The sequence below is a fragment of the Monomorium pharaonis genome, chromosome 8, assembly GCF_013373865.1.
Source record: "Monomorium pharaonis isolate MP-MQ-018 chromosome 8, ASM1337386v2, whole genome shotgun sequence".
Classification (NCBI taxonomy): domain Eukaryota; kingdom Metazoa; phylum Arthropoda; class Insecta; order Hymenoptera; family Formicidae; genus Monomorium; species Monomorium pharaonis.
The window spans coordinates 11,050,885-11,078,754 of record NC_050474.1 but is presented as its reverse complement, the minus strand read 5'-3'; the positions used below and the strand labels follow the sequence as shown (position 1 = coordinate 11,078,754).

The window sequence follows — 27,870 nt, the reverse complement described above, 5'->3', positions numbered from 1 at the left end:
AGATATTTTAGAACGAATGGAGAACGATCCGACAAGCTGTCGAACACTTAAGAAAGCAATCGGCATTTCGAAATCGATAATGAATTGGCTAATCCATTTTAATCTTTATCCGTATTATTATACACCGGTCCATAAACTTCATCCAAGAAATGCAGAATTGCGTAGGCAGTTCTATCGAGAGTTTCTGGCCTTGGTGTATCAGTATGAAAATTTCTTGACTAATATCTTCTGAACAGGCTTTCGTCTGAAGTCTTTTTAACTAGCATAATTTGTATTATTATGCTAACAAAAATCCCTTCGTAACCAGGATAAGAAATTTTCAGCATAGCTGGAAAGTGAACGTATAGGGAGAAATTGTCAGAAATCAGATTTTTATTTATCAGCATCCGGATGTCTTTAGGGTAAATATCAATTTGAGATTCGATGATCTATACACACAAATACACATACAATATTAATATCTATGCATTTTGCTGTTTTCGTTTCAGGGCGAACAATACATTCCTCAAGCAAGCGCTTCCAGATTTGTTAGACGACGTTCCTCTTGCAGCTCGACCTCGTTGATTTCAACAAGATGGAGCATCACCGCATAATATACGTAAGAGAATATCTTAATGCCCAGTTTCCTGGACGTAGGTTCGGCGGTCCGCTTCGCTGGCTTCTATGGTGAGATTCGTTTGAACTTATACAACACATAGTTAAATATCGCTAAGTATAAGTAATAATTTCAATTTGGTTTTTGCCAGTTTGCCTGATCTTTCACCCTTAGACTTCTTCCTTTGAAGTTATTATACCTAAAAGAAAAATTTTATGCGAAGGAGCCAGAAAACGTGGCGAAAGTGACTTAATTACATACTGCAGTAGCAACAATGAATGCCGAAATAATTCTTCACGTAAGGAATGAAGCTGTCCGGAGACTCCATGCTTGCCTAGAAGCTAACGGGGAACAATTTGAGCACACCACCTAAATAAATAGGCTATTTTCACAGCCACTTAATAGATAATAGTCAGCCTTTTTTAGAGTCACAAATACCTAAAACGTGGACTAAATATTAGCCGCAAACAATTTATGTGAAAATGTTTTACTTTTAAATAAAAAAAGAAACTTTAATTCTTCCTTTTCTTTTAGAAACTTCTTCAAATAATAAGAAAAAAATAAAAAATGATAGATACAAATTTTTATTATTTGAATTTAAAATATTAGTACCAAATTCTACAGAAAAATTGCATAAGGTGATGATAACATGATACATGTTAACATTAAGAAATCATTAAAATTTTAAATAAATTGTTTCAACATTTTTTTGCAAACTGTTTTTAAGTAAAAATTGATAGCTCCTTCGCTAGAAAAAAAAATTTATCAAAATCATTCTAATGATTGACACATACCGAAATAATTTTTTAAAATTGTTTAAACGAATTGTTTTTTGTCAACCTTTTTTTATACCTATGTATAACACACTTTCCATAGTTAATTTTGCCCATTGCTGCTAAGTCATGAGAATTAAGTAATTGAATAGAATAAATATTTTAAATAATTGAATAAATAAGAGTACACAAATAAATAATTTACAACTAAAAATAAAAAAAAAGAAATTGAAATAATTTCTAATTGTATTTGTTTTTATTTATTTACTTATTAATTTATGGTTGGCTTATGTATACATTGTATATAGTAATTTTATTCATAATTTAGCTTGCATTATTGTTTTATATATATTGTGACGTGACGTTTTTCGTCCATCACAAGGGCCGGATGGCCCGACCGGGAAAGGTCATTTGGGGCCGCTCCTTACCCTGAGGGGGAGAGCGGCCTCTCCTTTTCCGATTAATATTTTTTAGTTAATGAGATACTTATGGACAAGCGAGAGGCGCGACTCGCGGGAGAAGTGGTGTGCCGAAAGTACCTCATGTAATAGAGGAGCAGCCGTCGAGGGACAGAGAAGAATTACAGGAGCGGCTGAGCGGCGGGACCCCGGACTATCGGATAGCCACAGGGCAAATATACAGACGAATTATTATATCAGGAGAGAGGAAAGTCGTGAGGCGGTTGCTACCGCATGTCGCCTTATTTCAGGAAATCGGAAAGGCGGAAGCGGACCGAAAGGAGAGGGGCGTTCCGGAGGTCAACGTCGGGTGAATTAGAGCTCGCCCTCGCACTCCGTGGAGCCGGGTGGAGGATCCCCGCCGGAGCGGTCAACGGCGGTCGAGGCCGACATCGGAAGGCCGGGGCCTGATCAACCCCGAGCCAACCGCACCAGGAGATGGAGATCTCACAATAGGCCATCAGCTCCGTAAGATCGGCCTTCGAATGGCGCGGCATCGCGACCGGAGGCGCCCTCGGCCCGCAGGAGCGTAAAGGAAGAAGCGACGCCCTATCGACGCGGTGATCCCTGTGCGCGAGTCAATGCGCGGATCGATGCGCAAGGACAATGCGCAGATCCTAATCGATGCCCGCGGTGTCCCCGCTCGCTCACGCTGTCTCACTGTTCGGCGAGACTACGACGAAAGCGGTTCCACGGACATCGATGGCGTCACATAGTCTGTAAGGCCACCACTTCGACCACGCAGTAAGGACGGAGACGGCCGGCCCGGCATTTCGCGAGAAATCGTTGTATGATTATCCTACTGAGTGTTCGGTGGGAGAATTGATAGTAACCGGGATAAAATTACCGAGGTTAGAGTCGGCCTTGCTACATCACCGTGTAGCAAGGCCGTGTCGATCTCCGTCTCCTAGATATAATATTTTCGCCTACTGTTTCCTCCCTCGGGGGAAAATGTCGAGCCGACAGTCAAATTGTATATAAAGTAGAGTCTAGCAACGGGATAGTACGTAAGGCGACATTGTCGGGATTCACTTGCCATAAGCATACCGAGAGTACGAGTCATGTGCTTTTTACTGAGGCGAACTTCCGTAGACAAGAGCTTCTACAAAGAAGACGCATATTAAGTCGAAGACCTATCCCGGACGCCGTTTAAGCCTAGAGCATTGCATTGATACTAGAATTATCGTTAGATTTCGAGCGTGGCGTTTAGAATGGAATTCTCTGTATATCGCGAATCTTATGTCGAGTTACGAGACAGTCGTAAGCGAGAATAATGTTAGATGACTATTATGTATCCTTCGTCTGAATCTGTTAATATTCGACTTTCAATATATGATTCTTATATTTATTAATTCATTGAGTATTTAATACGAGACATCTCGTCTTCTATTCCGCGAAACAAAAGAATCTCGCCTCTCTGCCATTTCGTGTAGAGACGAGCTAGCAGGCATTTAGCCGTGTACCGAGTGTTTTGTGAGCTTTGTGCGGCGCGGATTTCCGCGCCTGGCCAACTACTAGTTAAAGAAAATCGAGATCACGGCGAAGTTGCAGACACGAACGAAAATCACGTCGCAATATTTTTTTGTTGTTTACTCCTCGCGCGAATGTTGATCGAAAGCGGGCTTAATAATCGATTATATCGACTCACCAAGCGGTGCTGCCATCGCATCGATCAACAGTCGCCACCTGTCTGTCGAATTCTCGCTGCTCCTATGACTTCGTTACAGCGAAGAGCAGACAGACTCATTTCAACAGTCCACACGAACGGTCGCTCAATGATCACCGCATGTTTCACTGACCTCGGTACTTTCTCGCTCGAGTGCCTGTGCTTGGATTCGCTTGCTTCGCTGCTTTCGCATGTGCTTACTTTTCCTGCTTGCGCTTCTACTCGCTTCGTTTTACGCCTACATCCCGGACGAAGCCGGTCAATTTCCAACTACGCACCCACGTGCCGGACACGGGATCTTCCTGCAGCGACGAAAGGACGAGTGCGGATCGGCAACGTACGGTGAGTCGAATGCCTTGCATAGTTTTCTCTTCCTTTTTCTCTTGCATAATCAAACGCTTTCCCGTTTTCCATCATCATTTCTCGCCACTCGCATTCTTATTCGCGCGTACTAATCGTGGACAGCGCAACTCGTTTTTCTTCTTTTCATAAATCAATTACAGTCCACCAAATTGACGAAATCGCCTTTTCGCCATCCGGGAGACGGTACGGAATTGTGCCCCCCTCCCGAACAATTTACTTAGTTATTTACTTTTCCATTTATTTATTAATTCAAATTTATTTATTTATTTAATTGTTTCATTAATATAACAAATTAAGATAAAAATGCTGAAAAGGGGATTTAACAAAAATAGTTTCATAAATAAAATACATGATATTTCTGCTTTATCTAAAGTCGGCCGGGTGCAGGAGTAGAACTTCGCCATTTCCTTACAGCCCCGCATTAATTTTTATAACATATCTTATCTCTGTGGGACAGGACAATGTGGAAACGAACAACGTGGATCTTGTTTGGCGTGGAAATTTGCAAACCCATGTGGTACAGTCGCGTGGACGTCGTTTCGCTCTGTAAGTAAGGGGAGGTGTGTGTAGACTTCGCTCGTTTCGTGTGGAAAGGTGCATACTCATGTAATACCAGGTAACGATAGATCCTGTTCTGTATAAAAAATTGTTTTATGTAATAAAACTTATTGTTCTAATAAGGAAATTATAAACACAAAAAAGCGACGACTAAAACCTTTTATACATTATTCAGGGTCATAATTTTAATAACATATGTTAAGGTCAAGGTCATTAGGGCTAGGTCCCCTTTTCGGCATTTTTATCAAAATTAAAATAAAGTTTTAAATAAAGAAATGTGTAATAAGCGCGTTGAGTCCGTGGAAGTGTCCTTCACTTGGACAAGTACAATTGGACACAGTACAAATGGACACAAAATAATGTACACTGTACATTTCTACATCGTAAAGTTGCACGTCGGCAAGTTGTACAATGTAAAGTTGTACATCGCAAAGTTGTACACCGTAAAGTTGTACACCGTACATTTCTACATCGCAACCGTGGCCACACACACACACACACGCACGCACGCACGCACGCACGCACGCACGCACGCACGCACGCACGCACGCACGCACGCACAGGGTGCAAGCGATGCCTTTGGCCTCCTCCCGCACTCACCCCGTAGTCAGTAGGAGTGCACTAAACAGAAAAGTATAGAAATGTACGGTGTACAACTTTACGGTGTACAACTTTGCGGTGTACAACTTTGCGATGTACAACTTTACGGTGTACAAAATTCCTGTGTCCAAATAAACAGTGTCTATTTGAACCGTGTTCATTTGCAACGTGTCCATCTACACTATGTCCAATTGTACTGTGTCCAAGTGAGCCACTCCCGCCCGTGGAGCTCGTGGAGCCCGTGGCACGCTACGCTTCTGCATACTTCGGCCGCGCGCCATCTGATTGATCAATTTTATATATTAATAATTTAGTAAATAATAATCTGAGTCAAAACTGGTAAAGAAATTTTTAGTTAAAAATTTCACCCTCTTTCATTCTATAAAATAAGAATGATTCAATGGGACACTCTATATACCTATAATAATTTTTTATAGGATAATGAAATTTGTTAGTTAATAATAGGGTTGTTTTTGATATCGTATAATATATGTCGTGCATAAAAATTTTTCCATTATTATAATAAATTGCATCTATATAAAAAACGTTAATTTTATTAATTTCTGATTTTCATTTTTTTCACATGGTTAATTTAATTTAGTATTTTATTCTAAACATCAATTGTGTAACTTTTTCCTTAGGATGAAAAATGAAAAGTTTCACGTAAACTCGTGTACCTCAACGAAATGTAGAAACATGAAACTTTTCACGTGAAAACTTTTCCACCATCAAATGTACTGACGGAAAAATGAAAACCTAGTGGCATAACTAATTTCTGTAAATTGTTACTTGGTGAAAAAGTGAAATGAATAGAGTAAAACATAAAAAGTGTGTCCGAGAGCAAGCTGGAAAGGTCAGTCTTATTTTCGATTGCCAGGCTCGAGCGAGAATTCCGTCGGCTGGCTCGCGCGTGGCAGCAACATGATCTATTCTTCAAATAATTGGTAGGACACGTGTAATCGGACTGTCCTGCGAAGAGCGACGGCATGGTGAGCTCAGGATGCCGTGTCTCGGCAGTCAGTCGGCTTTCGAAAGTTGTGAACAGACCGCCGTTTCCGCGCATGTCACAAGTTAAATCGACATCGCGTATCTTTGCAAATCTCGAGTGCGTTTATTGCGTAATAGAATTTCGAGTGATTTTCTCACGGACGAAAACCCGCTGTATGCTATTGCGAGCAAAATATATCGAAAGCAAAGTGCATTAAATTCGAGCGAAACTTCGCGCGCCGCTCGCCGCGACCACAAGGCAGCAAAAACCGTCTCATTCCATTAACCAAGACGCCATCCATCGAGCCTGCGACGAACACGCCTAGTTTTGGCTGAGATAAGCCGAGCGCAGTTGACGCGCTCGGCGGCAAAGGGTTGCAGGAGGTGCGCCAGCTGGCGTTATTTAAATACGTTATTTAATACTATTCATATCGTTTTATTTATTAAATATACATTATTTTTTAAAAATTAGATGCCAAACTTAATGTATTATTATCTATATCTAAAGATAAATCTTTAGATATCAAGATTCATGGTAGTGCCTCGCGCCAAGTGTACGCGCAGCGAGGCACCACCGCTGCCTCTTTTATGCGAGACGCTGTTTGTGAGATTTCGTAGATTATTGACTCTCAGTAACGACTGAATCCATTGATTTCTAAATCAGTTTAATGGATAGCTTGCATCCGATTTATATAATAAAAGTTTTTTTATTTTTTCGCTACGTGATTTACGAGCGGAGATATCGCGTTTAAAGTTTTTCGCTCAAAAGTAAATCTAGTTAAGAAACATCGTTATGTCGTCATCGTCGTCATCGTCCGGCGCTCAGGACGAATAGTAGGAGTTTGTACTGTTGCTTTTCGCGCGATAGGTGACTTCACACAAATTGACACGGACACGAGAGGTTACGTATTTTAATTGGCGGTCGAGTTCGCGTGACCGTGCGTTAGGTTAATTCGCGGTGAGTTTCACGGCGATGATATGAGGTTAGTGGCGAGGTTAGTGACATGATGACGTGCGCGAGGTTAGTGGCGAGTTAGTTTTATTTTTAGTTTTATGCATAATTTGCATATTACATCGTGGATTACATTGTGGACGGAAATACGACTGTGCTAATTTGAAACTTACAAGGGAACCTCGCGAACCCGAAAATTCTGATTTTAATGAAACTTGGCATAAATGTAGAGGGGGTGAATACATGAATTTAGAAATTAAAAGTTGGTGCTTATAAACGGTTTAAAGGGTTGAAACCACCCTTCAAAAATTTTGAGTTTTTGCCTTTTCTGGATATATCTCGTAAACTAAACAAAATATTAAAAAATGTTTCATACAAAAGTTTTACAGTATAAATACCTCTATTTAACTATGTTATTTATTTAAAAAAAAAATTTTTTTTCAAAAACAAATTTTTTTTTCTTTAAAAAAAATTTTTTGGGAAAAAATAAATATGATAGTTGAATAGAGGTATTCATGCCGTAAAACTTTTGTATGAAATATTTTTTAATATTTTGTTTAGTTTACGAGATATATCGAGAAAATGCAAAAATGTCTCAACTTTGAAGCGTGCTTTCACCCCTTCAAACCGTTTTTGAACCAAAATAAAACATTTCTAAATTAATGTATTTACCCCCTCTACATTTATGCCAAGTTTCATTAAAATCAGAAAATTTTCTGTTTGGTCTTATAAACGGTTTGAAGGAGTGAAACTACCCTTCAAAGGATGAGATATTTTTACCTTTTCTTGATATATCTCGTAAACTAAACAAAATATAAAAAAATGTTTTATACAAAAGTTTTACAGCATGAATACCTTCATTTAACTACGCTGTTTATTTTTCGAACAAAAATTTTTTTTTAATTAAGATAAATTTTCAATAAAAATGGACTTTTATGTATATAGCATTTATAAAGTAATTATACTATCTTATACTACGTTTTATTTATATCATTTATGTGTATATTATATATGTTATATATTATCTACGTTATAATACTATACATTTATATTATCTGCATCCTTGTATGTATTAGTTTTTATCTAACAGTTGCGCAATATTAGTAGTCACGTTGCTTTCACACAGTGTTCATTCTCTCTGCGTCACAAATTTCACATTCAAGTTTTATATTCGTCATGTCACGGTATGTATCGTATATGAAATCACGTATTAATAAAAGTTTGGCATCTTTATTAATGGTGTTACGCGTCATTTTCACATCAGTGTCAAGTCTAACGTGTGTTTGATCAGTACATCAGTATCACATCTAACATGTGCTTGATTTTTCTTGTTAGATTGTTTTTAATTAAGCGAAGCATAATGTTACACATAAATGTTGCGAATGTTCTTAATATGTTAATTATTTTATTTCAAATTACACATATTCCACCAACGCCTATAAATGAAAGAGAAATACAATTACGTGATGTGATAAAGGATATTATAACAAATGCAGTGAATGACTTATCATTTGATGTACACACTCATTTTGCTTTAAAATTTCAAAATTATTTGGAAGTGGATTTACCTGACATAGAATATGTAACAGATAAGGTGGAAGAATTTGTAGAAAATGATAATGTTGATTATGAATCTGATAATGAATATAATTGTGAACCAGAAGACGAAATTTTAAATAGTAGCTATAAAAAGAAAGCCGTCGAATATTGGAGAAGTGATAAAAGGCACTCTCTTTTAGGAGTGCAACGTCGCTTCAGAAAGGTGAAGTCCCTACCACAATTATCATTAAAAAAAAATTCTTCCTCATCATTTGTTACATATTCTATGTCAGGTAAATCCACTTTCCAATAATTTTAAAATTCTAAAGCAGTATCAGTGTGTACATCAAATGATAAGTCACATTCACTGTTATAATATCATTTGTTATAATATCCTCTATCGCATCACGTAATTGTATTTCTCTTTCATTTATAGGTGGAATATGTATAATTTAAAATAAAATAATTAACATATTAAGAACATTTGCAACATTTACGTGTAACATTATGCTTCGCTTAATTAAATAATCTAACAGAAAAATCAAGCACACGTTAGATGTGATACTGATGTACTGATCAAGCACACGTTAGACTTGATACAGATGTGAAAATGACGCGTAACATCATTAATAAAGATATCAAACTTTAATACGTGATTTCCATTTCATATTTGATATATACCGTGATATGACGAATATAAAACTTGAATGTGAAATATGTGACGTAGACAGAATGAACTGTGTAAAAGCAACGTGACTACTCTAATATTGCGCAACTGTTAGATGAAAACTAATACATATAAGGATGCAGATAATATAAATGTAGTATTATAACATAGATAATATATAATATACATAATATACACATAGATGATATAAATAGAACGTAGTATAAGATAGTATAATTATTTTATAAATGCTATATACATAAAAGTCAATTTTATTGAAAATTTATTTTAATTTAAAAAAAATTTTTTTTTTGAAAAATGAACAGCGTAGTTAAATGAAGGTATTTAAGCTGTAAAACTTTTGTATAAAACATTTTTTTATATTTTGTTTAGTTTATGAGATATAACGAGAAAAGGTAAAAATATCTCAACCTTTAAAGGATAATTTCACTCCTTCAAACCGTTTATAAGACCAAACAAAAAATTTTCTGATTTTAATGAAACTTGGCATAAATGTAGAGGGGGTGAATACATGAATTTAGAAATTAAAAGTTGGTGCTTATAAACGGTTTAAAGGGTTGAAACTACCCTTCAAAAATTTTGAGTTTTTGCCTTTTCTGGATATATCTCGTAAACTAAACAAAATATAAAAAAATGTTTCATACAAAAGTTTTACGGCATAAATACCTCTATTTAACTATGCTATTTATTTTTTTCAAAAAAAAATTTTTTTAAAGAAAAAAAATTTGTTTTAAAAAAAAAATTTTTTGAAAAAATAAATAACATAGTTAAATAGAGGTATTTATACTGTAAAACTTTTGTATGAAACATTTTTTAATACTTTGTTTAGTTTACGAGATATATCGAGAAAAGACAAAAACTCAACATTTTTGAAGGGTGGTTTCAACCCTTTAAACCGTTTATAAGCACCAACTTTTAATTTCTAAATTCATGTATTTACCCCTTCTACATTTATGCCAAGTTTCATTAAAATCAGAATTTTCGGGTTCGCGAGGTTCCCTTGTTAGTATAACACTATGCGTTGTATAATCAGATAAGTTACATAAAATTTTCATTTTTTGTATTGAATAACACCCGTATTTATAAATAATCCTTATCTTAAAGACTGAAGAAGCCTTATTGGACGATTCCTTATGTTATCAAGACCTCCTTGTTTTATAATGAGATCTTAAGGTTTCCTTCTAAATGGAGCTTGTTCTCTAGGAATTTTTAGTAATTTATATGGTAGTCACTGTTTAGAATGCAGTATTTGAAAGAAGAGCGCGAATAAACATCAATAAACATAATCCATTTTTCTACTTAACTGACTTTGACTGCTTCGACCTTTTATTTTCATTGCCTCTCTAATCTTTAAAAGTGTAATTGTGCAATATATACGAATATATATGTCACGATTTTTTCCTCCGCGCAGGAAAGCCGCAATCAAAAACAACGACAAAAACGATGAAGGCCAAGACGGCCCGTATGCCTAATATTCCGGGCGTGAATTTCGGCCGCGCATAAACGACCGGGTTGGGCGCCAGACGTGATCGACGGCACGTCAATTCGCAAAACTCACCAAGAGCCTCAATCCATACGTAAAAGACGGCTAGCTCGTCCAAACGGCAGAGGAGCAGGGTTGATGATAGGGGCGCATGCGACCAAGATAGCGCAGAACATGACAAGGAACCAAATAATTTTAGTGATACAGTGCATAACAAGTAACAAGAATTTATTAAAACAGCAAATGGAGATGCTAAATCGAAGAATTTATAAGGCGAAATTCACCCGTGCAAATGACCGAACTTGGATTCCGATAATTCCGTAGCACGCGATTACGGCCAATCACGCACGAAAGATCCGGTACTTTTATTCCGGATAATCGAGGCATGCCAACAATCCCGGCATCGCGGACGCGAATTCGCGAGGGTGTTGGCCGTAACAAGACCATGCGTTCCACGATAGTCGACTCATGCTGTTTGACCTTCCCGATCTTGACACGAAAACTTCTCGCGCGACGCGACACTCGCGAACGATATCCGCGAGGACTACTTTTCCCACGCGGCGCAACACGACTTGCACGAGCGAGACGCACACAGTGCTAACTTCCTGGGGAAATCACCAACGCGATCCGCTCTCCTCCTTAACCATGATATCCGACGTGATACAGCCCCTCTCGCTTGAATCCGACGATAAACCTACAATCGCAAGGCCGCCCCGCGGCTGATGCAACACGAACACTAATCTGCGTCGGATGCAGAACAAGAACGAGGTGGCTCGCCGGTGGCTTCACATTATCGTCGCAAAGTACGGGCCACATCTCTGATAACGCTCCTTCTAGTTTGTCCTCTCCTCCGTTACCAGGTCACAGTCTAAGGGAGGTTCTTCCGACACGGTTGCTTCGCCAACAACGATAAAATTTCGGGCTAGGTCCGCCAAATATAACCCCTACGTACGCATGCAAAACGGGGGATCGCAAACGATCCGTCATCGACACCACGACCCCCCATTAGGGGCTGCGCGTTGATCCTCGCGCATCGCGTGGTCTCAATCACGACGGGGCGCGCGGTTCTGAGGCCGCAGGGTCATGCGCCCTGTAGTCCCGGAGGCTCTACGGGTTCCTCGCGAAAAACAGAATTTTCCACCGGCTTCCTCCGGTGCTTCCCGACGGCATTCGCCGCCCTCCGCTTTTCACGATAGGGTCCTGCAGTTCGTGAGGCGATTCAGAGACCCTCGCTCACACGTCGCCGTCTCCAGCGTGCACGTCGTTTCGATCTTAGCCGGGAGTTGATTTTCCGTCTGCTGGCCTCGGCTTTCCCAGCAGCGCTGCGCTCTCTTGCGTTTCACCCGTTCGTCTCGTCTCTCCGACGATGACTAGTCAGGCCAACGAAATTTCTTCCGTCGGTTTCCCCCGCTCCATCCCGCACGACCATCCGCTCCGCTTTTCGCAAATCACGCGCGCCTATCCTGCCTCAAGACGCTCGCATATAACAAACTAGTTTGATGCGTAGTTTGGTCGGGAGTGAGTTTTTGTTAAATTTAAGCTTGTGTAAGGAATGATGAACGCACCTCGAGACATGTAGGACATGCTTCTTCCATGAAAAGTTAGACGTAAAGATAACGCCCAAGTTTCTCACTTCATTCACATAAGGTAATGGCATCGAGTCAACAATGACTGGTGGTAAGAAAGTGAAGTCGATATTGATGACGTGGGATTGGCTGGCAAAGATAATAGCTTTAGTTTTGGTGAGATTGAGCTTTAGATCATTTTGTTTGGCATAGTCAGAGATGGCACATGCATCTACGGAGATGGATTCAATACCTCTGAGGACGACGGCGGGCGAACAAGAGTAATAGATTTGTAGGTCATCTGCAAAAAGCATGTAGTTGGAAAATGATAAAACTTTTCCTATGTCATTTAAAAAGAGCATGAACAAAAGCGGTCCCAACACTGAGCCTTGCGGGACATCCAGGGCCGTCGAAATCCATCCAGAACTATTGCCAACATCATCAATCACAGTCTGCGAACGACCCGTTAAGTACGAGAAGAACCAAGTAAGCACACGATCAGAAAAGCCTAGCTTCCTAAGTTTCATAAGCGAAGATGAGAGACTGTGTCAAATGCCTTGCTGAAATCAAATAAGATCATAATTGTAATAAGTCCATTCTTTATCCCTCGCTTAATGTCGTCGCCAATACGTAGGAGAGCAGACTGAGTACAATGATTTGACCTATAAGCAGACTGATAAGGATCTAACAGATTGTGCACACATACATACTCATTAATCTGTTCAGCAACTATTCTCTCCAGAATTTTGGAAAGCTTAGGTAAGTTGGCAATAGGTCGAGTATCAGCTGGAGATGAAGGAGCACGGATCTTTGCGAGTGGGCGAATAAACGCACATTTCCAGCTAGATGGAAACGACCCAGACTTCAAAGAGTGGTTGAATAATGCAACGATCCACTGAGAGATGTGAGGCCGTGCCATACGCAAAATATAGAGAGGAATGCCATCAATTCCCGAAGCATAAGAGTGAAGGGGTCCCGACTTAATGAACTTAAGGATAGTACGAGGCAGGACTTGAGAAATGACAAACTTAGAAGGATCACGAGGACAAGTAAAATTGAAGAGCAAAGAACAAAAGTCTTCATAACGCAGCGGCGAAGCGCAAGACACTGAAGCATAATATGAATTCAACTGATCAGATGTGAAAAATTGGAGAGGCGATGCAAAAGTGGATTTAACAAGCCTGAGACGCGCAAGCTCCCTCCATAGTTTAGTTGGATCGGTGACACCTTCAAGTAAACCTAAAAGAAATTCACTTTTGGCACGTTTGATATCAGTATTAAGTTGATTGCGCAAGAGTCGATACCTAGCAAAACCAAGTAGACTGTTCGAACGCTTCGCCTGTTTATATATTAAATTCCGATCGCGCAGACGAGTTTTGAGATCGTCGGAAAGCCATCTTGCAGGGGGCCTCCTGATTGCGAAAGTTCAAGCTGGCGCAAAAGCATTAAGAGCACCCTAGAGAATGCTGGACAACAAGGCACAGGGTAATTGAGCATCTGTGTCATTAAGCAGGAGATCGAATTGAAACTAAGCATTAGTCATATTCGTGGTAAGAAAATCGCAAAAATCCGCCGCTACAATACCTCTATAACTGCAACGCAACATAGTGCGTTCAGGGCTACTGACGAAATCTAACGCAAGCGAGAGGCTCAAAAGATCATGCCCAGCGATGAATGGACAATCAGACTTCGAGAAAGATGAGACCTTATCTTAATCATCTACAATAAGGACATCAAGAACCGAATCGGATGTGGCAGTATGGTAAGTGGCCTCAGAGAATAGTCTATGGAGTGAGAGACTTGACATAAGTTCACGGAGGTGATTAGCTTCAAAGTTGTTGGTGGAAAGATTGCAGTTCAGATCACCACCTATGACAACATTCTTATACAGGTGGGATAACCTAGATAGCTCATCGATGAAGTTATGAAGGAGTAAGCCCTTAGATCTTCTATAGACAGAGCCAAAGAGTAATGACTCGTTATATGGCATTCGAATGTCGATGATCAGGTATTCCGGGTCATTGACATGAACTCCCCTAGATACAGCTACAACTGTGGCTTTCAATGATTTGTGAACAAAGCAAGCGACACCGCCACCGATTCGACCAACGCGGTCATTCCGGATCAGAAAGTAATCATCAAGAGCGACAAGATTGTCAGAAATGCCCGCGTGTAGCCAAGTCTCGGATACTGAAATTACGTGATAGAAGGTGGAATAGAAGTGAAGTCGGATAAAGTCAATATGCCTTTGCAGGGAATTAGCATTAAATTGAGCAATGCAAAAAGAAGCCAATCCTGAAGATAAGATAGGAGGTGAGCCAGAGGTTGACGGGCGGACAGAAGGAGCATGTCATACAAGTTTATCCAAATCAGCGTTGGAAGAGATCTGGATGACTGGTTCACCATCTGAGCGCCTCACATTTATGCAGCCATCCCTCGCCCAAACGTATTTATAAGATCGCTCTTTAGCTACACGCCTGGTAAGTTGCAAAAGCTCGTAAATATCTTTAGGCAGTAGTTCATTTACAAGGATTCTCCGTTCAGACTCGACACCGCAAATCTTTCTCTGCGTTAGGACACGTCGCGCACGCTTTTTAGAAATAACAACGTCTCTAACAGCAGCTAAAGCCAAGGTCACCGTAAGAGAGCAAGTTCTAGCGTCCGGTGGACCAAGGTCATGAGACGTTCCCGGACCAGAGTGAGAGAGAGAGAGAGAGAGAGAGAGAGAGAGAGAGAGAGAGGGGGGGGGGAGGCGTTTATTGATCATTCTAGGGCAAGCCCTCTAAGAATGTACAAAGCGATAGATAATACATAAGATATGGAGACTAAGCATTTTATATAGATAAACAGAAGGCGGATGAGACAGCGGCGGAAGCAGTAAAAGATTATGAAATATGCAATATAAATAATATAAACAATAAAAACAATAAAGTATAGAGAATAACACGAAAACATGAAAAAGTACAAGCTGACGCAGTTAAGAAAAACACACGCGAATCGGGACGAGAAACGGATGGATAAGTAATAAAAGCAAACGAAGGGAATAATCATCGCGGCAACGCGTAACATTCAGCAGAGGAAGAGAGCGAGTTGTGAGATTTGACACTGAGTACCACAAATGAGCGAAATATGAGAGAAAACGCCTTGCCAGTACTGGTTACGCACAGAATGCGTACGCAACCGCGCATTCACGAGGGTGATAGCGGAGAAGGCGCGTGTGCCTAGGGATGCTGATTCATTGAGCGCTGCCACAGATGACCAAAGAGTTCGCGTTTGAAGGAGTGCAGCGTGCCGGATTCTTTGATGCTAGGAGGAAGCGAGTTCCAGAGAAGGATACAAGTGCAGAGAAAGAAGTGTTGGTACCCAGTGAACACAGTAATATAGCAGCAGTGTAACAGCAATGTAACCAAATATAACAGGTTACGTTACTCTGAAATTACACGTAACTTATATGTAAGTTACAATTTCCGACTCAGCAATATAACATGTTATAATTACATGTTATCTAACCGTCACACAACAGTTACAAAGAAAAATAAAATAAAATAAAAATTTCATTTTTTTTAAATTATTTTTATCAACAGCACATACTAAATTTGGGATAAATTTTTATTAATTAATTAAATTTAAATTATGTTATTTTTTATTTTATTCTTACTTGCCGCTGCTAGGTTTGAACCCGGGGTTTGAACCTTAGGATTACGAATCTTGTACTCTACCTGCTACGCCAATTTGACTCATCGATATGGGTACTTGTTATTGTCTACATATACCTATATGTAAACTGACGCGACTATATTATTTTTTATAAAAGCAATTAAATTTTGCAAAACATTAAAAATAAATAGCATTAATTTATTTACTTATTAATTTCATTGTTAAATTTATCTTTTTCCCTAACCTTAATAATTTGATGGAAATTGCGATCTATTTAGCACTAATCTTTGAAGCGTTCAAATGATTAATTAGATGATTAACTATATAGATCATAATTCTAAGAAAAATTGAATAGTATACATTTATTATTCTGTTTTTGTTCAGCACATGATAAATTTAGATTTTGTGCATTTTTTGTGCGCAGTAATTGTAGACAAACCGTTATTTTTGAAAACATTATCTTTATAATAATTTTTTTTATTATTAAATAGATCTGTCATTCAGGATGTTATAATGTCTAATTTCTGAGTCAACTACGACGCATCGTTCCGTAATAACATTGATACAAACGTGTTATGTTACGATTATACAATTTTTGTTGAATATCTGTAACGCCAAAACGATGTATAACAGCTAGATCACTTGCGTATAACAAATATTACGTAACAGGTTATTTCCATGTCATATAGCACCTACATATCACAAGAATAACAATGTTAAATTACATGTAACTTCCATGTTATATTGCCGCTATAAAATGTGTTCACTGGGTAGGTAGAGGTTCCGCAAGAGGGACCGACAAGATCGGGGGAGGAGCGTAAGAAGGAGCGGGAAGACACGTAGGGACGAAACGAGGTAGGAAGGGATGCTGGATTGGATGATTGTATAGAAGAGGTAATAGGTTAAGTAGTTTCTTCGGTCATCTGAGGACAGCCACTTCAATTGATGATAGTAGGGTGAGACGCGACCGTCTCTACGCAGACTGAAAATGAAACGCACGCAAGAGTTCATGAACTTCCTCAGAGCCTGAGCCTCTGCTGGCCCGTGAGATCCGTAAAGACCGCGGCGCAGTAGTCGAAGAAGGGAAAGATCAGAGAGGATACCAGCCGAGCGCGGAGCGGAGCAGCAAGACAGTTTTTAAAGTATTTAAGTCGCCAGAGGATGCTATTAACTTGTCTGACTTGCTCCAACCAGCTTAGTGTGCTGGTCAACGCAACTCCTAGGTCGACTACATGGCAGGCGAAGTCGAACCATTGAGTATGAGCTCGACGCGGCGGGTGGAAGTTATTTTGTTTAAATATTTCGCGCTGCCAAGGAGCATAGCTTTAGTTTTGTTGGCATTTAACGAAAGATGATTATTGGCCGCCCAGCGCTCGACAGCGATGATGTCCTTTTTAATCCCCCCCCCCCCAAAACAGATTCGAGGTTGTTAAAAGAGAACTGGGCATAAATCTGCAGATTGTATGCATAGAGGATGTATTTGGAGTGACCCAGAGAATGTCGCAGATCATTAATATAAACAGCGAAGAGAAGGGGCCCAAGGACGAAGCCCTGAAGGACACCAACAAAGACGGGCATCCAGGATGAGAAGAGAAAGAGAGAGAGGGGGGGGGAGAGAATGCTACTGCCCGATAACTCCGAGGAAACGCTTGGTAACGCTCGTTCGGGGGTAACGGGGCTTGACTGCACTAATAGGAGATTCGCGAGAATGCACGCACTCTGAAGATGCAAGAAGTGTTCTTCTCTCCTCTGACAAAATAAATTCGCGAGGAAGGTTAATAAAAAAATTGTTCGAGAACGAAATAATGTATTCTATGAATGTATTCTAAGAACTATTTATGACTAAATAATTCTTAAGGAACTCGCGCCTTTACAGTTAGTGATATCCACTCGCAATTGAGCCACAGTTTGCGCTCTGTAGAACTATTACCTAATGCAAAAATAAAATTAATACGGTTGGGAGTGGGAATTGCCACGTCGATTCATGTAAAACTTTTCAACTGTGAAAAGCATAAAATATTCCAAGTCCAGGCGTGCAAAATTATTCACACCCGAAAATGTTACAAGTCCGAATAGTATCAAAACGCGAAAATATTACAAGTCCAAATAAGCGAAATTATTTGAAAAAGACTCACAAAGCGCGAAGTGGATCGAGGAAGCAAAATCCGAATTCTGTCCGAAAATCAGAGTTTATGTACACACGAAGTGAGGACAATCAGGGGTGAAGGGCTAGGAAAAGCGGGTCATAAATCATCGTTTGATTGTCATCTAATTCGTTAATTAGCTGATCTGCAGTTTTGATTTTACGCTCATCGTGTGGTCCTCTAGTTTTTTATTTATAATTTTTGTTTGCGCGCCGCGAACTTACTTCCAGCATCTCCTAATCGCGCGCATTCCTAATTGAATTTTTTCATCATAGACTTTTGGGTATGTACTTCTTGCTTCACAAAGTCAGCGCGTGCGGTAGCTCGTGGTCGCAGATTTGTTTAACGCTACTTTACGTGTTGTAAAAAGGCGGGCGGACCCTATTCTTCCTTCGATTGTTCGCGCTGCATGGGCGCAGCTGCCGTGAAAGCGCTTTCCTCGTATTCTTCATTGATTAATTAATACTTACAGTAAATTAATCAATTAATGCTATAATAATTGTGTGGTTTGAAGCGAGATGTCGTCGAGAGGGTCCCGTATGGAGGAGGATCAATTCCGTAGCGGTTTTTCGGTGATTCGTTTAGCGGTCGCTCATTTATTAATTAAATTGAACATTTTAGGCCACGCCTGTGCGGGCATAAGATGACTACTAGTCATCCCGTAATGCTTAGTTCGCAATGTGCAATGCAGCGGTTCTGAAAGGAGCGCGCGCGCTTCCTGTAATTGAGGATTGGCCGTTCTGTCACGCATTCGCGTCGTCGAACAGTCGTGACGGCCGACGAAAATGTTCGGCCGGACGTAACATCACAGTCGATATAAGATGTATTGTTTTATTTGCATTATACGTACACGTAAAAAACTATATTTTTGTTTAGGACATCAAATTCTGATACTCGTACTCATTGATATTATCTTTGAAACGAATATTAATATATTTAAATAGTTACAAAATACATTGTTTTTTTTCAATACACGGAAATATTTTATAATTTCTTGGCAATACTTTCTAAAAAAAATGTCTCACTATAAAGGCAGTTCTGTGAGCAAGTCCATTTTCTTCACCATTGTTAACAGCCTCAAATACATTGTCGTGTATATTCTCTTCTACAATTTCGTTCAACTTTTGTAAAATGCATATATTACCAGGTATGTAAATATGAAACCGGAATTTTTGTATAGAAAATACACGTTTATTATATAAAAATGATAAAAAATATTTTATTCCAAGTATTGCCCATCGTTAGTTATACATTTTTCCCATCTCTCTGATAATTTGTGGATGCACGCCAAAAAAAACTGTTCCTCTTTTGAGGCAAACCAGTCATCGAGCCATTTTCGTACATTTTCGTAAGATGTGAAGCGCTACTCAGCAAGTGCGTGTCCCATCGATGCAAATAAGTAATAATCGAATGGAGCCAAGTCTGGTGAGTAAGCCGCATGCGAAAGTATTTTCCAACCAAACGCCTCAATCGTTTCCTTGACCGGTTTTGCTGTGTGATGGTGCATTATCATGAAGCAAAATCACTTTGTGTTGCCTTTTTTGATATTCTGGTCGCTTTTCACGCAAAGCTTGATTCAAATTAATCATTTGTTGTCGATAGCGTTCAGTATTAATGGTTTCGCCAGGTTTTAGCTCATAATAGATCACACCCTTCTGATCCCATCAAACACAGAGCATTGTCTTCCGTCCATAGCGATTTCGCCTTGCAATCGATGTCGATGGTTTGCCTGGAGTTACCCATGATCTTTCACGCTTAGGATTCTCAAAATATATCCACTTTTTATCGCCAGTCACAATTCAATGGAAAAATTACTTTCTTTTGTATCTGGCGAGCAGCATTTCGCAAGTGGTTTTTTGGTTTTCCTGCTGTCTTTCATTTAGTTCATGTGAAACCTATTTATCCATTTTCTGGCTTTCGTATGGAGACGTCTTCTCGTGTCACATTTAATTCATCCGCAAGTTGTTGCGTTTGAGTGTCATCCTCATCCAATAATGCTTGCAATTCGCTATCTTCAAACTTTTTCGGTAATCTTCGTTTCTCACGCCAAAATCGCTACTTTTGAATTTTTTAAACCACTCAAAACACTGTGATTTACCACGAGCATGCTCACCGTAAGCTTCGATAAGCATTCGATGCGATTCTGCAACAGTTTTCTTCAAATGGTAACAAAAATTCAATGCTGTCCGCAAATCGTAGTTTCCAAGCATAAAATTCGACATGTTCAACGCTATTAAAAACTATACTGTTGTATGAAACTTGTATTGTTGTGAGTTGAAAATCTTTATCAAATGTCAAAACAAGAAAATGGCGCCAATGAAACGGTTTAACGGTAACTACATTGACAGCTAGCGCCATCTATGGGCAAATTCCAGTTTCATATTTACAGACCTGTATGTAAAACAGTAACCAAACGTACTGCAACGGATGTACTCAACGTTGTTTTTAAGCCATAATATAAACATGGAAAGTGGCGTTTCTATACTCCAAACAGATGTTCGTCAATAACTCTGGTCCACTTATATGCATTGTTGTATCTGAATTTTGCATCGCTCTGAAGTTTAAATACAGGAGTAAATATATGCAGCATGCGTATCCACTGTTTCTTAATAAAATCCCATCAAGGATATAGAAAAAAAATTATTTTGCACAAAAAGAATTTAAAACAATTAATAAATCTTGTCTTATGTTAATAAAAACTTTTCGCAGGTTATATTAAAAAAAAGAAAAAAATACGATGGGAATCGAATCCGGATCGGTAGATTGGTAGGCACTCGCCCGGTGCTCGTCGCCACGCAGCCTTCTTGCAGATTAGTGTTACAGAGCCGGTATATAATCCGCAAGAACGTTCTAAAAATTTCTGGTGTCGTTTCGTAACAAAATGTGCTTGATGTACAAATTTTAGATCTTGCACGCATAAATCAAGCTTATAGCGTTGCTGAGTGAACATTTAGGAACAATACTACGCTTTCAGAGCGTAGGCGTTGTAATAAAAAAGTTTTTCGTGTCTAAAAGTTTCGTATCTGAAAATTCGCACGCGCGGGCTTGCACACATGCACTACGTCACTAACTGTATCGTGCATTTAAGTACTAAAACGATGCGGGTACAGAAAAAATAATGCCACCTCGCGGCTTACGCATCTACTAGCGACAGCGAGAGAGCGCGCATAGAAGAGAGCGAGAAGAGAGAGAGAGAGAGAAGAGGAGAGAGAAGAGAGAAGAGAGAGAGAGATAGGAGCAGAGAGAGAGAGAGGAGAGAGAGATAGAGAGAGAGAGCGAGAGACGCAGGAGCAGAGTAGAGAGAGAGAGACCGAGAGGGGAGAAGAAGCGGGAGAGAAGAGAGAGGTAGAGAGAGAGGAGAGAGAGAGGACGAGACGAGAGACGCGACGGAGAGGAGAGAGAGAGACGAGAGAGCGCGAAGCGAGAGCGCCGAGAGAGAGACCGAAGAGAGAGCGCGAGCATGCAAGACGAGCGGAGAGAGGAGAGTCGAGAGACGAGAGAAGAGAGCAGAGCGAGAGCGAGAGAGCGAAGGACGAGAAGAGAGGAGAGAGAGAGAGGAGAGAGAGAGAGAGCGAGATGAGAGAGAGAGCGAGAGAGAGAGAGCGAGAGCGAGGAAGAGAGGAGAGCGAAGAGAGAGGAGAGAGAGAGAGAGAGAGAGAGAGAGAGAGAGAGAGAGGAGAGAGAGGAGAAGAAGAGAAAGAGAGAGAGAGAGGAGACGAGACGAGAGAGGAGAGGAGAGAGAGAGAGAGAGAGCGGAGCGAGAGAGAGAGAGAGAGAGAGAGAGAGCGCAGAGAGGAGGAGAGGAGAGAGAGAGAGAGTGCGAGACTGAAGAGAGAGAGAGAGAGAGAGAGGAGAGAGAGAGAGAGAGAGCAGAGAGAGAGAGAGAGAGAGAGAGAGAGAGAGAGAGAGAGAGAGAGCGAGAGAGAGAGAAGAGAGAGAGCAGGAGAGAGAGAGAGGAGAGAGAGAGAGAGACGAGAGAGAGAGGGGAGAGAGAGAGAGGAGAAGATGAGAGAAGAGAGAGAGGGAGAGAGCGAGAGAGAGAGAGAGACCGAGAGGAGAGGAGAGAAAGAGAGAGAGAGAGAGAAGAGAGAGAGATAGAAGAGAGAGAGGAGACGAGAGGCAGAGAGAGAGCAGAGGCGAGAGAGAGAGAGAGAGAGAGAGAGAGAGAGCGCTCGCTCGCGCGCGGCGCTCTGCCTCTCTCTCGCTCTCTCTCCCTTCGCTCTCTCCTCGTCTCTATCTCTCGCTCTCCTCTCTCTCTCTCTTCTATCTATGATACTATCTTATCTATCTATCTATCGATCATCGATCTTCTATCTATCTATCTATCTATCTATCTATCTATCTATCTATCTATCTATCTATCTATCTATCTATCTATCTATCTATCTATCTATCTCTCTCTCTCTCTCTCTCTCTCTATCTATCTATCTCTCTCTCTCTTTGCTGAACTAAAGTAGCGCCGTCTATCTGAATATCTGTCAACTAATCTACCGCTATATGTACGCGTTTCATGCAGGCTCACGAAATTTTCAGACACAATAAACTTTTTTATTCGACCGCCTACGTTCAATCTAAAAGCGTAGTATTGTTTCTAAATGTTCACTCAACAACGGCCTAGACTTGATTTATGCGTACAAGGTCAAAAATTTTACATCAAGCACATTTTGTTAACCCTTTGCGACATGGTGGTCCACCATATCGACCTACCTAAGTCATTTTTATAATTTTTCGTACACCAAATACTGCATTTTATTATTTTTTCTTGTAATTTTACTTTAGTAAGGGTCTTAATAATATTTGGTAGAGTGTAATTTTCCTTTATTATTAGTTATTTTTTTATTATATAAATAAATAAAATGAAAAAAAGTGTGTGTTTTTCACAATAAATGTATATCAGAAAAAAGGAGGTATCATGAAGCTGCAAAAATCAGTATATAGGGGTTTTTTAGGTCGCTGATTACGAATCCGCTATCAGATTTCGACGATTCTTTTTCAAAATGGCGGATCCAATATAGCGATTCACGATTTTAAGTATTTTTATAGGTTTTTTACGGATATTGATATATTGAATTTTCTCGGGTCGAAATGTTGAAAAATTTTGGAGTTTCTTATTTTTTTTTTTACAAGAACAGATGTACAGAAGTAGCTTTTCTAGGTTGATTATGTGTAGGTCAGATTTAAAAAATTTTAAAATAGAAAATTTCAAATAACGGGTGATAAAAAATTTTTTTTTTGAAACTTATATTTTTTCTCTTTTTCAACAATTGTACATAGAACATAAACTGTATACCAATTTCCATAAAAAAACCGATAAAAAAGACTCAAAAATACTCGTGACTTGCCATATTGAATCCATTTTGAAAAAGAATTATTGAAATTTGATGGTAGATTCGTAATTAGCGACCCTAAAAACCTTTCTATACCAATTTTTATAAAAATCCGATTAACAGAAAAATGTGGAGTGAGTCCCAGATGCGCACAGTAATAAACGGACACAGCAGGCTGAGTGAAACGGACACAGACCAAATGCGCACTGACCAAATGCACACGGACCAGATGCACACGGATCAAATGCGCACGGGTCAAATGCGCACAGTCGCAAACCTATGTGGTGCAGAGAATGCTTTGCACGCGCACACACACACACACACACACACGCGCGCGCGCGCGCATACACACACACACACACACACACGGTGGGGGGGGAGGGTGCAAAGGAGGCTTGGCTCCCTTCTCCCGCACTCACCCCGTCGGTAGAGGTGCCCGAAAAGTCGCAACCCATGTGGTAAGTTTGTAGGTTACCGTGTCCGTTTGGTCTGTGCGCATTTGGTCCGTGTGCATCTGATCCGTGCGCATTTGGTCTGTGCGCATTTGGTCTGTGCCCGTTTCACTCAGCCTGCTGTGTCCGTTTATTAGTGTGCGCATTTGGGACGCTCCCAAAATGTGTGCCACAAAAGGTTAAGAGTTGACGCCAGAAACCGACAATGTATAAATTTCTTTTTGTTTTTCCTATAAAATCGTTATGGTCGGACTTTTTGTTATCGTCTATAATTTAATTCTGGAGAAGGATTTTTAATTTTGTAAATGCAATTAAAAGATTAGTGATTTGGAAAAATATCGGTAAAACAGGACAGCTTTAGCATCCCCTTAACGTCCAAACGGACAATTTTTTTGCTCAAAGAATTTATTATGTTCTAACAAAATTGTTATAAACAATTTTTTTGAAAGAAAAATGTAAATTTCCACTAAAATCTATTAAAATTTCCATTTTTCAATAAATGATATCACATTGAAACTGTTTAAACTCAGCCTTAGGGAGTAAATTTTTTGCGTCCATGGACCCCAAACTTTAAGATCAGTAACTGAGTTTTTTAAAATTCATCACGGCGTCGATCAAAATGATATTCTAAAGCTAAAAAATTCGACCGATTTTTCTACGCGAAAAAAGGGAATAGGTGGATTAATAATGTTTTGGTATCAATCGATTAATACTTTTACATGGTTTTTGGATTGCTGATTAAAAATCTGAGATCAGATTTGCAAAATTCAATAACAGATCCAAGATGCCGGATCACATTTTGGAAGATGAAGGTAAAATCAACTCAAAATGCTTATATAAGGGTTTTCAGGATCGCTGATCATGGATCCAAGGTCAGATTTGCAAAATTTAATATGGTGACTCCAAGATGGCGGTATATTTCGAAATTTCGCTGAAATTTCGAAAAATATGGCTGAAACTCTATATCAGAAGATTATTGAGGGTTGCTCATCCTCAATTGAGAGATATGGAATAATTCCCAACAAAAATGATTGAGAATTGATTCTGACCTGTAAGCTCAATAGGTTACCATAAATAAATATCTCTAAATTCTCAAAAAGACCAAAAATAAAAAATCAAAAATAAAAACAAAAAAGCAAAAAATAAGAATTAAAAAATGAAAAAACAAAACTCACCGATGTCGACTTCCTCGTGGTAAGAGTCGATCAACAGGGGTATAATTATCGACGGCTAACAGACATCACAATAATATTATTGAACTTACGGGTCAGAGTCAGTTCTCAACAACTTTTGATATTCCATATCTCGAGGCTCTTGAGAATGAGCATATTTGAATTTTGCAAATCTAACCTCGGATTTGTAATCAGCGACCCCAAAAACCATTATATAGGCATTTTAAGTTGATTAACCTTTATTTTCCAAAATGTGATCCATTATATTATATCTGCCATATTTTGCAAATCTAATGTCGGATTTGTAATCAGCGACCCAAAAAACATGTAAAAGTATTATTCCTTGATACCAAAACATTTTTAATTCAACTATTCCCTTCTTTGCGTAGAAAAAAATGGTCGAATTTTTTAACTTTAGAGCGCCATTTTGATCGGCGCCATATTGAATTAAAAAAAAGTCACTAATCTTGAAGTTAAGGATCCATGGACATAAGAAATTTATTTCCTAAAGTTAAGGTCAAGCAGATTTAATGTGATATCGTTGAATCAAAAGAATCTGTCAGTGAAAAGGCCGTAGCCGGATAAGAAAGAGGCAATCTATCCCCGCACGGGTTATGCTCATTTTTTTTGCTTTGATTGCTAGCAGTGTCACTTACAATTTAATCAAATATTAGTCCTTTTTATTTAATTGTTTTGGTGTAAATAATAAAAATTAAAATTCCAAAAATAATTCATATTTTTTGATCGGCTTAACCGATTTTGATGAAATTTTAATATATTATAGATATCATTGAACACATTTATGGAAAATTTGGAAAAGGTTTCTGATGACAGAAACATTGATTTAAAAAATAAATAAATGTTCTTACTTTTTTTTAGTCCCGATATCTTTCTGGTACAATTACGAAAATTTTTTTGTAGAATCTTGGAACAGTTTCCTACCAGACATAATTTTTGAAAGCTGTAAAATGGGTAACAGGTACCCATAAAAAATAAAGTATTTTTTTTTAAATATGATATGCTTTTGATACAATCGCCATATTTTTTTTGTAGAATGTTAGGACAGTATTCTACACCACCAAATTTTTTCGAAACAATAAGATGAATGGTAGATATTTAAAAAAACAAAATTTTTTTTATTTTTTAAAAATGATATGCTTGGGAGTGCCCCGATTGACCACGTTTCAATTGACCACCGCTTTTCTAATTGGCGGTCCAACGGAAAATCTCTAAGCAATCATTGCTGTAAACGGTTGTGGTCAGTTGCAACATGGTCAATCGGGGCGCTCCTATATGCTTTTGGTACAATCGCTATATTTTTTTTGTAGAATGTTGAAATAGCATTTTATAACACCAAATGTTTTAGAATCAATAAAATTAGTGGTAGGTACTTAAAGAAACAAAATGTTTTTTTTTTTAATCGTGATGCTTTTAATGAATATGCTTTTTGTACCATTGTCGTATTTTTTTGTATAATTTTTAGACAGTATTCTACAACAAATATTTTTTAACAACACTGGTATTTAAAGTAGTTTGTAAGTTTTGACCGGGTTTTTTCATTGTAACGCGCCAGTTACAAGTTGTATTTTATCAAATAATATTATATTTCATTGCATACTGTTGAAGATTTCGACTTCATGTTTACAATTCCTCTAGCCGTGCCGTTCCCGTAAAGTTCTTTCTACAGTGTTCAACTCCTTCTGTCCCATCCGATCTACATCGCGCTCTCTGCTTGTCCATATTTCCTTTTAGCACGCTCTCTATATTTGTATTCTGCTATACCTCTATCCATACCTATTGTTCGCTATACCTACATTTATTGGCAGGGGTGCTATTCCGTAACCACTTACTGACAACTATCGATGTCGTTAAGTGTTGTTGCGCATATTTTTTCACATGTCAAAATACGTGCGCAAAAAATTATGTCTGATAGAAAACTGTTCCAAAATTCTGCAAAAAAATTTTCGTAATTGTACCAGAAAGATGATATCGAGACTAAAAAAAAGCAAGAACATTATTTTTTTTTAATCAATGTTTCTGTTATCTAAAACTTTTCCCAAATTTTCCACAAATGTGTCTCAATAATATCTATAATATATTAAAATTTCATCAAAATCGGTTAAGCCGTTCAAAAGATATGAATTATTTTCAGAATTTTCAAAAGACACGGTAGTGTCTCGCGCCAAGTGAACGTTCAGCGCGAAACTGCCCCATGTCATTCAGAACAACTTTAGATCCGTAAAATGACGAATTTTAAGACAATTTTTCCTTTACCAAAATTTTATTTGAAGCGTAGTTTTTGAGTTATAAGCCAAAATAGTTAACAAATCACGCGTCGAGTACAGAAGGCAGGCAGGAGCAGCGCGCCACGAGCGTAACGCGGGTGCGGCTGACTATCCGCGTCAGCTGACGGGTGATTACCACTGTGTAAGTCGCTAACTATTTTATCTTATAACATAAAATTATGCTTTAAATAAAATTTTGGTAAAGAAAAGATTGTCTTGGAATTATGCTAGAAACAGGTGTTCCAGATTAACCGGAGGAACCGGCATGTACGTATTTCTCATGAAAAACTGAGTCGAAAATGTTAGTAGCAAAATCTTGAGGGATCATTAGTTTTCAAATGGTAAGCCTTTGAAACCTTCCAACCACAGGCCGTGAAGCTCGCGTTGTCAGGCGCGGCGCAACTAAGCGGCCGGCTAGTCGCTTTGACGAGTATCGCTAAACGGTACCGAACGAGTATAAATCTGTGAAATCTCTATTAATATTTGTTGCTGTATTCTTAAATCGAGTCCAATTTAATTGACAAAAAGTAATATCAGTTGTAAATTCGATAAAACGCCATTTATATCAATAAAAATTATGTGTTTCTAAAATACGTTTTATGTATA

The 27,870-nt window shown here is 38.9% G+C and overlaps 1 protein-coding gene and 1 long non-coding RNA gene across 2 annotated transcripts in view; both read right to left on the bottom strand.

Annotated features, from left to right (window-relative positions):
* LOC105831307 (monocarboxylate transporter 10) overlaps positions 1-27,870 on the bottom strand; it is a 325,574-nt gene that overhangs the window by 74,068 nt on the left and 223,636 nt on the right. The gene's annotated exons all lie outside the window — the stretch shown is intronic.
* LOC118647102 lies at positions 5,587-15,672 on the bottom strand. The gene is made up of 2 exons (XR_004964407.1): positions 10,195-15,672; positions 5,587-7,133 (listed from the first exon to the last, which is right to left on the bottom strand). It is a non-coding gene; the product is annotated as an uncharacterized LOC118647102 (long non-coding RNA).